Source organism: Myotis yumanensis, unplaced genomic scaffold (assembly GCF_028538775.1).
Source record: "Myotis yumanensis isolate MYYU_CA2020_CCGP unplaced genomic scaffold, mMyoYum1.0.hap1 SCAF_1, whole genome shotgun sequence".
Taxonomy (NCBI): Eukaryota; Metazoa; Chordata; class Mammalia; order Chiroptera; family Vespertilionidae; genus Myotis; species Myotis yumanensis.
In genome coordinates, this window is record NW_027223752.1 from 21495042 (window position 1) to 21508518 (window position 13477).

Genomic DNA, 13477 nt, shown 5'->3' on the forward strand with positions numbered 1-13477 from the left:
GCAATCCATTGAGGAGCCCCAGATGGGTGGTCTGGGCCTACCTCTTTGGGGCAATCAATTGCAGGGCTCCCACACTGTGAGAGGGCACAGGCCAGGCTGGGGGACTCTTTCCCCAGTGCACAAATTTCGTGCACCAGGCCTCTAGTATATGTATATTTCAGTTGTTTTGTTTTAAAGAGCTTATTTAAGCTGGAAGGAATACATTGTTCAAAAATATCCTTTAAATGTTTATATATGTGCATTTTCCCACTGCAGTAGGCTTAGAGGATGAGCTCATATACATTCATCTTAGAATGTTGCCATCTTTTTGTAATACTGAGACAGTAAACAGTAGAGTTAAAAAAAAGTAGGGTGGGGTAGGAAATTGTCTGGCCAAGTCTATGGCACTATGCCTAAAAAAGAGAAAAAAATCCCTTTGATCTTGTCTGGCAATTTGGTACCTGTGCACCTGAGTGTAGGTGCAATCAGATAAGCCTGAGTGTGTTGTTTAGTGCAGGTCTGACAAGCCAAGGTAATGGTTAAGAGTCTTAGTGTTGATTCCTCTATTAGATCCAAATAGTATGACTAAACCTAGCAGAATCTGAGGAACACTTTTAAGATTCCAAGACCCCCTTCCCCCTCTCCCCACTCCAAGAAATATGTGCATTCCATCTGTCATTTATTTTTTAAGACCGTAGGCATCCATGGAAGGGCATGAAGTCTCCTTTATTATTCCTACTTAACTGATAGGGAAGCAGGTGGGTGCTAAGAGACTGGCTCAGATCTGACAGTGAGAGACAGAGCTTATTTGAAGCTCTCATCTCTTGCCTCTCTCTGAAGCTCTCATCTCTTGTGTCTCTATGAAGCCACTGGCAGACACACACAGGAGTTTATTACATGCAATTTACTAAATTTCCCAGGAAACAAAACCTTACCTTTAATTAATTGATGATGCCAAGTTCAAAAGAAGTTAGTGCTGTTAATTACTAAGTGTATATTTTTAAAGTTGGAGTCAGGGGCTTTTTGTCTTGATGATAATTCAAGTCAGGTTCACTGAGGCTACAAATTCTATATTTTAAAATGATCTCCAGTCCTCCATGTTGTGCCTTCTCTTGCCAAAACCTTCCGTCTTAGTGTGAGGAGGGAAACACAGGGGGATACTTTCACCCCCATTAAAAAAATCTTCAGTGAATTTTTGTCATGTGTTATTAGATCTTCTAATATTTCAAATAAAGCCAGAAATCCAGATGTTTACATGTATTCCCCATATTTTAAAAATATTAACAGTAATTCAAAATTAAAATAGAGTATGGGTCAGTTCTCTGAGGGTGTAAAAATAATGACAAAAACAAGTGCATGCACATAGTTGCAGGGACATGTCAAGCTCCATGCAGGAGGCATTAGTTTGAACTTCCTTAATGGCTTTTGTTCTTTAAATAAATAAAGATAAGATATTAGCAATATTTTCCTTGTTTCCTTTCATTGCCTCCTAAGCCCCCAAAGAAAAACACACATAGAAATACATAATATGTAAGCGTAAATGTGTCACATCCATATACAAATATGAAGTGTGGTTTCTATGGTGTTGTAGATCATGGTCAGGTAGATTTCAAAAATGACATAAAATCTTACTTTCCCTTATGTCCATCCACTGTCCCTTCTCCAATCAAGAGAGAGAGTCTATTTTTCTGCCCTTGAACCTGGGTTTGAACATGTATGACTTGTTTGGTTATTGAGACATTAGCTTACATGGCACTGTGTACTAGGGTTGCCTCTCTATGGAACTCTTCGGCCATCATTCGAATAAGCTCAGGCTGGTCTGAACCACGTGCGGGGAGTGTCCGGCTCCCCAGATGACATAGTGAGCCCTGTTTTGCCAGCTGAACCCCAGCCACGTACCAGTTGAGCCAAACCAGACCAGAAGGAAGAGCTACCTGGCTGATCCATAGAATTACGATAAATAATGAACCTTTTTTTTTTTTTTTATTGAAGCCACTCTTTGACTCATATACTATAAGGAAAGACATTAGGCCTCAGGGATAAACAGTTTATGTCATTTCATGGCTGTGTGACATTGGGCAAGTGACCTGACTCTCCTTAAATTTGTTTCTCCAATAAAATACTATATAACATATGGTAATAAAATGCCATATAATTATCTGTGTGTGTGTGTGTGTGTGTATTATGAATACCTGCATCAAACTATCATCTACCTATCTATATGTCATCTATCTACCCATCCAGCTGTCCTTCTGTTTGCCTACCTATCTACCCATTAATTAGAATAGTTCTTAGCGATGAACACCATAAATGGTATTGTCAAATATCAGTGATATTTCTCCTCCATTAATTAAAAAGTGCCCTATGTAATAATATAGCAATGGTTTTTGTTTCCAAGGCATTTTCCCAGATAATTTTTAAATTTACACTTTGCAACAATCTTGCTTGGCATATGAGATAACCTTCCTTCCAGTGAATTAAGACATACCAACACTGAAATTCAGAGACTTATGGCAATCAGTTCAGGAAGCAAAGCTAATGATGCTGCAGGCATTTGAAACCAATATGTTGTTTGCAGTTCTTGGAGAGTAATATTTTTCCCGTAGCTCCTTGGTGAAATAGTGGTGTCATTTTTGGTAAATAATTATCTGTGTTCAGGCCTTCAAAGAAAATATTATTATTTTTTAAGAAAAGCTCTTAAATAGAAAATTCTAAGTGTACTAAAGGGTGCTTTTTCACAGATGTTTCTATATATGTGCACAAGGAATAACACTGTGAAGGGCAAAGTGAAGATCTAAGGATTTGATGTAATCAACATCACAGGATCTTGGGAAATGCTTTTTACAACACCTTTTCTCCATCTTTGACTTGTACCACTCATCAAATCAAGTAAAGATACACCAACTATCTTTCAAAGAGGGAATAAAAATACTGTTAGGGTTTTAGAAAAAAAAAAGATATTCCTTTGTTTCTGTTTCAAAACTATCCATGCTTATAGATCAAAGCCGTTGCTATTCTCACCCTTGATCCTTTTCTAGGGGTTGGCCCGCCCCTCCCCCACCTTCCAACTCTGTTTCCATTTTATTTTTTACCTTCTTGTCTTCCCTTTGCAACCTCCTAACCTTACATGTGTACATTTTTTTTCCTCTTGGTTTTCCCAACTTCTCTCATGCCACTCCCTAAATATAGAAAGAGCTCATCTAATCTTTACACATCCTTTTCCCTCTTAGAAGAAAAAAACAAAAAACCTAAACATATAAACTCACCAATAAAACCTGTGTGTTATATTTTATTCATAAGTCCAAAGCCAAGCTCACTGATATTTCTGATCACGTGCTTAAATTATGACCAATACCTTCTTATTATTTTACCTATGATTCTAGCTATAGTTTTCTAGGACCAAGAGCTTGGTGGACGTTCATGTTTTTTAAATGATTACTTGTTGTGTTATATTCAGCTGTTATGGTTTGTGATTTTTTTTACAAAAGTAAACACTGGTAAAGCACCTTCTTTCTCTTTCTTCATTCTCCCACTCAAGTATACATGGGAGTGTCTGGTATCTACAACATCTGGTCTTTGAGACCTAAAATTTGAACTATAAACTTGCTTAAAAAAATACATGTGCACAAAAACACAGCTGTCTGTTGTTTCTTTTGATCCCACTGTAAAAGAAGCTACATGTCATTTTCTTGATTTGAGGCTTTTCAAAGTGAGGGAACTAACAGACCTGGGACTTCTCACCCTCTTCCTTTTCATCTTCCTCCTAAGGGCACAGCATGTGTGGAAATTGTGGGCAAAAAAACACGCTTTCATGTACTGATGGTTATGTCACATTTTGGTGAAAAAATAATTTGGATAAACTGAGGCATCCATTCACTTTTTTGAGCATCTTCTTGAAAGACACCAAACACTAGGGCTGTTTCAAATTTGCTTTTCACACTGGGCTGTGTTTTGATAAGAGTGGGAAGCGTTATTTGAACTTATTATGTGATCATACTAATTTCAGAGTCATTTCAGTGACAGATGAAGGGCCCTATGTTTTTGAACTCATCAAATGGTATCATGGATAAACTTATAAAATTCTTTCAAGTTTTTTATAAAATCAGTATCAGTGCCACATGTCATTTTTTCTTGTTTATTCTTCCCGCTCATGAATTTAAAATATCTTTCCATTTATTTGAAACTTTGTCAATATTTTATCAATTGCAGTGTACAAATATTTCACTTTCTTAGTTTATTCTTTATGACTTTATTATTTTTGTTGCAATTGTAAGTGATATTTTTTGTCTTAAATTTCTTTCTGGCAGTTTGTTGTTAGAAATGCAACAGATTTTTATATGCTGACTGGAGGTGCGATGCACAAAATTCGTGCAAGAGTAGGCCTTCCTTCCCCAGCTGCCAGCACTGGTTTCCCTCTGGCACCCAGCACCTGGGCTTCCCTCACAGCCCCAACAGGCACCTGGGACCTGGGCTTCCCTCAAAGCCCCAGCTTTGTCCAGAAGGTCATTCAGTCATATTATGTTTTTATTATTATAGGTTTTTTATTCTATAACTTTACTGAATTTGTTTATTAGTTCTAACAGCTTTAATGTGGAGTCTTTAGAGTTTTGTATATAATACTAGAGGCACAGTGCACGAAATTCATGCATGCAGTGGGGAGAGGTTCCCTAAGCCCAGCCTGCAACCTCTCCAATCAGGGATCCCTTGGGTATGTCCGACTGATGGACATCCCTCTCGAAATCTGGGACTGCTGGCTCCTAATAGTTCACCTGTCTGCCTGTCTGATCGGCCCTAACCACTCTTCTTGCCTGCCTGATTGCCCCTAACCCCTCTGCCTGCCTGCCTGATCACCCCTAACTGCCTTTGCCTGCCTGCCTGATTGCCCCTAACCCCTCTGCCTGCCTGCCTGATCACCCCTAACTGCCTTTGCCTGCCTGCCTGATTGCCCCTAATTATCTCTGTCTGCATGCCTGATCACCCCTAACTGCTCTCCTGCTGGTCTGATTGCCTCTACTGCCCTCCCTTGCCAGCCTGATTGCCCCTAAACCCCTGCCAGCCTGATCTCACCCCCAACTGTCTTCTACTGCTGGCCTGATCGCCCCTAACTGCCTTTGCCTTGGCCCCCACCACCATGGCTTTGTCCAGAAGGAAGTCGGATGCCTGGAAGATGGCCAGTCGACCTCGGTCTAATTAGCATATTACCCTTTTATTAATATAGATACATTATATAGGATAGGATTGCTTAAATTGGGGGGGAACGCCTTTTACAGCAGGAGGAGATGCTCTTGGCAGACAAAAACACATAATCCCTATATCTGGACTGATAGCCAGCCATATGCACTATACTGCCAAACCAGTCATTAAAAAATTGAACTGCTTTCTTACCCCTTGCACCAAATAGCTGTTGCCCTTAAAACCTCTCCTCAGCCCCCACCTTAGGTTCTGCCTTCCCAGTTCACCCAGATTAGGTTCTGATTGGTTGGTTTCTATGCCAGTCAGTGTCAAAAGCTCCACCTCCTAGGCACCCATTGGCTCCTCGCACTTCACCCAGATTTGGTTCTGATTGATCAGTTACTACGCCAGTCAGTGTCTCTGGGCCTTTCTCCAGGCCTGATCCTCAGCCTCTGCAGCAACTGCTGATGAGACCCTGCCTCTCTCTCCAGGCCTCTTTCTGCTAATGACCTTGCCACACCCACCTTGCCACGCCCACTCCCCCTCTGGCCACCACCTTGCTGTGATAGGAGCCTGTGGGCCACGGGGGAGGGACTGAAAGGTGCTCCATGCACTTTCTGGTGACCAGTTATCCATCTGGTCATGTAGGTCGTGATGGCCCCTGGTCTTTTATAATGTAGATTATGTCATCTTCAAACAGAGACAGTTTTACTTCCTCCTTTCTGACTTGGTTCCTTTTATTTTTCTTGCCTAATTGGGTACATAAATATTTACAATTATTAGATCCTCATGGTAAATTGACCCCTTTAACATTATATAATGACCTTTCTTTCTTTTGTACTGGTTTTACAATAGTCTTTTTTTTGGCGTGAAATATTTAAAGCTACTCCTGATTTCTTTTTGGTTTCCATTTGCATTAAATTTTTCATCCATTCACTTTCAGACTATGATTGTCTCTAAAGCTGAAGTGAGTCTCTTGTATACAGCATATAGTCATTTCTTATTTTTGTTTTTATTAATCCATTAAACAACTCCATGTTTTTTATTGGATAATTTAGTTTATTTATATTTAAGGTAATTATTGATAGATATAGACTTACTATTGCCATTTGTTAATTACTTTCTGGATGTTTTGAAGTGTTGTTTCCTTTCCTTTCCTTTCCTTTCCTTTCCTTTCCTTTCCTTTCCTTTCCTTTCCTTTTCTTTCCTTTTTTCTTCCTTTGTAATTTTATGATTTTCTATAGTGGTGTATTTTGATTTCTTTCTTTCTATCTTTTGTGTATCTATTTAGGTTTATGTTTTGCAGTTACCATGACACTCTCATCAGACATCTTGTAGTATAACAACCTATTTAAGCTGATTAACAATTAAATTTTGAATGCATACTAAAGTACTACATTTTTACACTCATCCCTACATATTTTTTTGAAATGTATTTTTTTATTGGTTTCAGAGAGTAAGGTAGAGGGAGAGAGAGATAGAAACACGAGTGACGAGAGAGAATCATTGATCAGCTGCCTCCTGCACACCCCCTACTGGGGACAAAGCCTGCAACCTGGACATGTGCCCTTCACCGGAATGAAACCCAGGACCCTTCAATCTGCAGGCCGATGCTCTATCCATTGAGCCAAACTGGTTAGGGCCTTCCTGTATATTTTATGGTTTGATGTCACAGTTTACTTTTTTTACATTGGGTATACATGAACGAATTAGTGTAGTTATTTTGATACTTTTGTCTTTTAATCTTTATATTAGAGTTATAAATCATTTCCTCACTGTACTACAATATGATTATTCTGAATTTGACTATATAAGTACCTTTTATACTTTCATATGTTTTCCTGTTACTAATTACCATCCTTTAATTTCAACTTCAAAAACTTCTTTAAACATTTCTTGTAAGTCTGGTCTTGTGGTAATGAGTTCCTTCAGTGTTTGTTTTTCTGGAAAACTCTTTAATGCCCCTTCAATACTGTCAGCTTTGCCAGCTTAGAGTATAGTCGGTTGTGAGTTATTTCTTTCAGCACTTTGAATATATCATTCCACTCCCTTCTGGCCTACCAGGTTTCTGCTGAAAAAAATATAGGGGTGCTCTTGTATGTAACAAATTGCCTTCCTCTTGCTACTGTTAAGATTCTCTTTTTGCTCTTAACTTTTGACAATTTAATTATAATGTGTCTTTCTGGAATGGGTCCATTTGGACTCATCTTCACCTTTTGGGCTTCCTAGACATATTTCTATTTCATTCTCTGGGTTAGGGAAGTTTTTGAAATTATTATTATTATTATTATTATTATTATAAATAAGCTTTATGCCCTCTTTGTCTATTTGTATTATTCTTTCCTTTGTGTGACCCCTATAAAGTGTATATTGGGCATTGACAGTGTACCATAAGTCCTTTATGCCATCTTAATTCTCACCAGCTTTGGTGGGAAGTGGTTAAGCAGGGGATTTAAAGAAAGAGAGCACCTTTATGTAACAGAAAGGCAGAATCAATCACAACAACATTTGAGCTTCTGGAAGATCAATTCTGATTAAGTCATTTGACGACCAATCTGCATTTCCTCTGAATTGCTAAGTACCACCCACTCTACTGATTTAGAACAGTTTTCCTCTCTATGAGATCAGCATATGCAAATTAAAATATCAATGACTAAAGGGACATATGGCTTAATCTTTGCTTCAAATGAAATCTTATCAGGAGTGAAAATCTTTAACCGGAGAGAGAATCATCCTGGCAGACTGAACGTTAGCGCTGTTTCCTTTTTTCTTCTTCTAACAGCAGTTATTGGTTTATCATTAGTTTAATCAGAGGCAGACTAAAATGTGCTTGTTTTGCACCCTCGTGGCAGCTGACTTGCTAAGACTAAAAGAGCATATGGGAAACATAATCTGCAGTGACATTCTGAGACGAATGCCTAATTCCGTCCACCTGTTACCAGGTAAGTGCAAACAGGTGGCTTCTGGGGACATTTGAAAAACTCTCCCAGGCACAGAGAAGATAAAAAGGAGCTTTTAAAATATACATATGCCAGAAATCCATTTCTTCCCTCTCCAGAAAAGCCTCTTCTCTGTTACCCGTCTTTTCTAACTTCCTTTTATCCACAGTCTCACAATCTTATTTCAAGAGGTGAATGAATAAAAGTCATCTTCTGTGTTTCTTGTTCACATACTTTTTCTTATACCTACCCTCTGAGCCAACTTTCCCCTCCTTCAAGTATGTCCATGAATATCATCACTACCCTCATTTCTGCAGTTACAAATTGTAATGACTATTAAACATTGAAAAGGCGCATGGCTTACCTTATAGGCTTTATTGTACTCTAATGATTGAGTCATAAAGAAGAAAGGAGTAAATATAATATTTTTTTTCAAAATATTATAAAACCCTTTTCCCGGACATATTGTTGGCCGCTAACCTTCTGACATGTCATTCTGAGTGGATGGGGAGAACCGTAGTCAGTGCTATGCCACAGTTAATTGTGGCGAATAGTGCTCATTTAACCATCATCAATATATCTTTCACTATATGGGGAAAAAATTGTCCTGTGCCTCACCGAATGTACATGGTTGACTTAATCATGGGGTCTGATTTATTCTTTTATATATTCAGCTCTTTCTCCTGGAAACAGTAGAAACTCACTGTGAGCTTAGGTTATGCAACTCTTGAGTTAAGAGGGGAGAACGCTCTCACACATGTAATGAGCACATTTGAAGGTACCACTGAATCATAGAAGTTTCATTTTATAGATTCAGTTTATGCTGTATAACATTCACTGAGATTTTTATAATAATACATTTAATACACAATGTTATTTACGACATTTTGTTGTTTATACTCTTTATGGCATGATAGCTCATGAGTTGACAAATTTTGATAAAATTTCATGTCCTGCTGTTTGTATATTCTATTTTTTTAAAAAGAGTTTAAAGAATACATTTGCGCCCATATAATTTTTATAAGTCCCATATTTGAACCTTTGCATTTGGTTAAGATAATGAGCCATTTTGAAACACAAGATTAGAAAATGAGACATTTTTAATAGGCTTTCTTTATTTGCTGAACATAAAAGCACAATATGTTCATGTATTTATTTTTCAAAATAAAAATGCCACAAAAGGAAAACTTAAACACTCCCACAATTTCACAAGTTAGAGATAGTCACTATTAAACATTTGTTTTGATTACTTTTATTTGTTCTAAAAGAGATTCTAATTTTTTACAAATCTGAGAACATATCTTTAAAGTAATTTTTATTACACATTTTTCAGTGATGATTACCTTGCCCACATTTACCTTTTTATAAATATGTTCAAACTTCTGTTATTTGCTGCATCATAGTTTATTATATGAATGTACTCTAATGTATCTTAATCTTACTCTTTTCTTAAACATTTAGGTTGTTGTATATATATTTTTTACATTTTTTAATTGGAGTATCCCTGGTTAATAACATTATATACATTTTGGGTATACAATATTATAATTAGATATCTGTATACTTTATTGCACGCTCACCATCAAAAATCTAGTTTCCATTGTCACCATATATTTGAATATCTTAACCTATTTTGCCCTTCCCCCACCTTTCTCCTCAAGTAACCAACAATATGATGTATATATTTATGAGCTTGTTTTAATTTTTGTTTGTTACTTTTTCAATTTATATTTCACATATAAATTAAATCATATGGTTATCTTTTAAAATTTTTGTCTGACTTATTTCACTTAGCATAATATCCTCAAGATCCACCCAAGTTGTTACAAATGACAACATTGCATCTTTATATGACTAAGTAGTATTTCATGAAATATACGTAGACACTTAGGTTTTTTTCTTATCTTGGCCATTGTAAATAATGCTGCACTGAACATAGGGGTACATATATATTTTCAAATTAGTGTTTTTATATTTTTCAGATAAATATCAACCTTCCTAGATCATTGTATACTTTTATCATTATGAGAATGCTGAATCAAACAAACTCAATATACAATATATACATCTACATTTTGAATAATTTTCTTAAGAAACTATTTAAAAAGGAAAATAATTTGATGAGAAGTAAAAAGAGTTTTAACTCCTTATATCTGTTTTTATAACCCAAAGTATTATTATTTTGTTGGCAAAACATAGCACTTTTTTAGGTTAACTTGCATGTATATGATTATATATAACTTTGGACATATTACGGGTACATTTAGTCCATTTTATTTTCCCATTACTTGTTGGTTTGTGTTGTTTGCTGTGAGCATGTATTTGATATCATCAACATATGGAATTAAAGATTATATGAATTAATTTTTTTAATGTTTGCATTAGAAAACAATTCAGTACAAAAATACCTTGTATTTACTGGAAATTTATTTTGAAAAATACTGTTGAATGGTTATGTTTCTAAATTTACCTTATTTTTAAAATATGCTTAAAAAGTGAATGACAACTTTTGAGTTAGTGTTCTTCAGTATCTTAATACTTTCCACTGTCAGTACATCTACAAGCAGTTGAAAAAACTGACCCAAGTTGTTCAAAATCATCTTAACTCGAAGCCATTGTTACCAAAGTGGGGCTAATGCAATTTTGGATCACAGACCAGTAGACACCTGAAAATTAATAGAATTTCCTCCCTTTAACCTAGGTCAGATTCATACGCAAGCTCATACAGGTGAAAGGCTAATGTTAACTCAATTACTATGTCATAGGATCTTCTGATTTACAGTCTATTAAGATTTGAACATTTCCAGTTAAAATGGCACACTTGACATTCAATTATGCGAGCTCTTCACTTTCCTTCCTTTGCTGAAAGTAGCTCTGTTTATCCTCCAAAGAGGTCAAGACCTCAAAATAAGAGACTGGATTACTCTTATGATTTGATTTTCTCCTTTCTTCACCAGAGATAAAATATACTGTAGAAGAGTTCTTCTCTATCTAGGAAAGCAGAATTAATTTGCTCATTTTCTAAAGGGACTGATATATAATGAGCAGACTATTGGACACATGAATCCTAATGTAAATGTTTCACACAAACCCAACATCTGACATTTTTTAAGAAGAGTTTCATCAAATTATGCCTGGCAACTTAGGCCTTTAACCCATTACAAAATAAGCGATATGACTTAATGAATAGTAGTTATATGTCCAATCAATAGAAAGACCAATACCCCTTAATTTGAGTTCTAGGAGTCATTTTATTTTTCCATAATCATAGGCCTCATAATTAAAATATATTAATAGAGTGACTGATAACATTGAATAAGTTATTGGATTTAAGAGAGTGACTGGTACATAGTATATAATGCATCAATATCAGTGGTAACTATATTGATATTTTCACTTAAGCAAAGAGCTCTAAAATTTTATATTATACTTTTTACAACTAATATATTATGACTTATTGTTTAACTAGAGGCCCGGTGCATGAATTCGTGCACAGGTGGAGTTTGGCCAGCCCACCCCAATCAGCCAATCAGGGCCGGCTGGTTGGGGAGAGGGACCACAGGAGGTGGCTGGCCAGCCCTGCCCCTGATAGGGGTGGGAGGGGTGATCAGGGGCCAGGCTGGCTGGTGCGAGGGGCCATGGGAGGTTGGCCAGCTGGTACGGCCCCATTGGGCCGGTTGGCCAGCCACAGTGCATGTCATAGCGACCAGTCGTTCTGTTCGTTCCGGTCACTTGACTTTGAAAATTAGAGAAGGATCAATAGCTAATTCCATGACCATGCTTTGCACCAGGCTTAATCTATAGGATTCTAGATACACTATATTACATACTGTCAACTTGGCCCCCACTACTCCTTTGAAGGAAGGAAACTCTGTTTTCCAGAATTGCCTTTTCTGTATGATTCTGGTTTGAATAGTGTCCATGAGAGCAGCTCATATTAAATTTTGTAGGTAGACGTGAACCAGAAGCCATATTTTCTAGAGGAGGTCAAAGCCAGGCTTTCAGGTAGACAAAGAATCAAAAAAGGCACACAGCAAGCTTTTAAGATCCACTCACATAGGTGTTTCAAGCTGCAATTTATTTATTTATTTATTTATTTATTTATTTATTTATTTATTCCTCACCCAAGGAGTGAAGATAATTTTTCCCAATTGATTTTTATTTTTTTAAATATATTTTATTGATTTTTTACAGAGAGGAAGGGAGAGAGATAAAGAGTTAGAAACATCGATGAGAGAGAAACATCGACCAGCTGCCTCCTGCACATCTCCTACTGGGGATGTGCCCGCAACCCAGGTACATGCCCTTGACCGGAATCGAACCTGGGACCTTTCAGTCTGTAGGCCGACGCTCTATCCACTGAGCAAAACCAGTTTTGGCCCAATTGATTTTTAGAGAGAATGGAAAGGAAGGGGGAAAGAGAGAGAGAAACACAATGTAAGAGAGACACATGGATAAGTTGCCTCCCACAAGCGCCTCCAACTGGAGGTGGGACTGAATCTGAAACCAGGTGTCCCTAACTGGGAATGGGACCCATGACCCTTTGGTGTGCAGGAAGAAGCTCCAACCACTGAGCAATGCCTGCCAGGGCTCAATCTGAGATTTTTAATGTTAACATGTATGACCACGGATAGCAATTCTTCCATAACTTTTGATGGCAGCTTCCCAGGCCTCTACTCTCTCAGCCCTTCCCATGATAATGTAAGCACTAATTCATGTCAAACTCTTTATATCTGGAACACAATGAATGGCTTCTAGTATCCTGATCTAATGATGAACAGATAATATGACAAATTTTAAGAACAGCTTCAAAATATTTTTTACTGAGGTCCTATCTGTGTTTACAAACCAATTTGAATAATTTTACATACTTGTCAGTATAATAAAATTTAAAAGTCATGGTAGTTCTGTTGAATTATCTTTTAATTAATTACCTGATCTATTAATCTATTAAACACGGGAGGTCTAGAGAGAACATATTGATTAAAAATTATCTTATTTTTCTTTTAAATAACATTTTTCTTTACATATAGGCAGAAAGGATCTTATTTTTCTTTTAAATAACATTTTTCTTTACATATAGGCAGAAAGGAAATGCATCAAACCCATAGATTTTATGGGTTGAATAGTGTGCGCTCCAAATTTATGTCCACCTGAAACTTCAGAATGTGACCTTATTTAGAAATAATGCCTTTGCAGATGTAATTAGTCAAGATATAATAATACTGGCTTAGGGTGGGCCCAAAATTAAATAATGGCATCCTTGTAAGAAGAGTAGAGGGCACATAGAGATACTACAGGGAAGTAATGCTTCGTGAAGATGAGGCAGAGTTTAGAGTGACTCAACTGTTCACCCAGGATTGTCAAGAAGTGCTGAGAGCCATCAA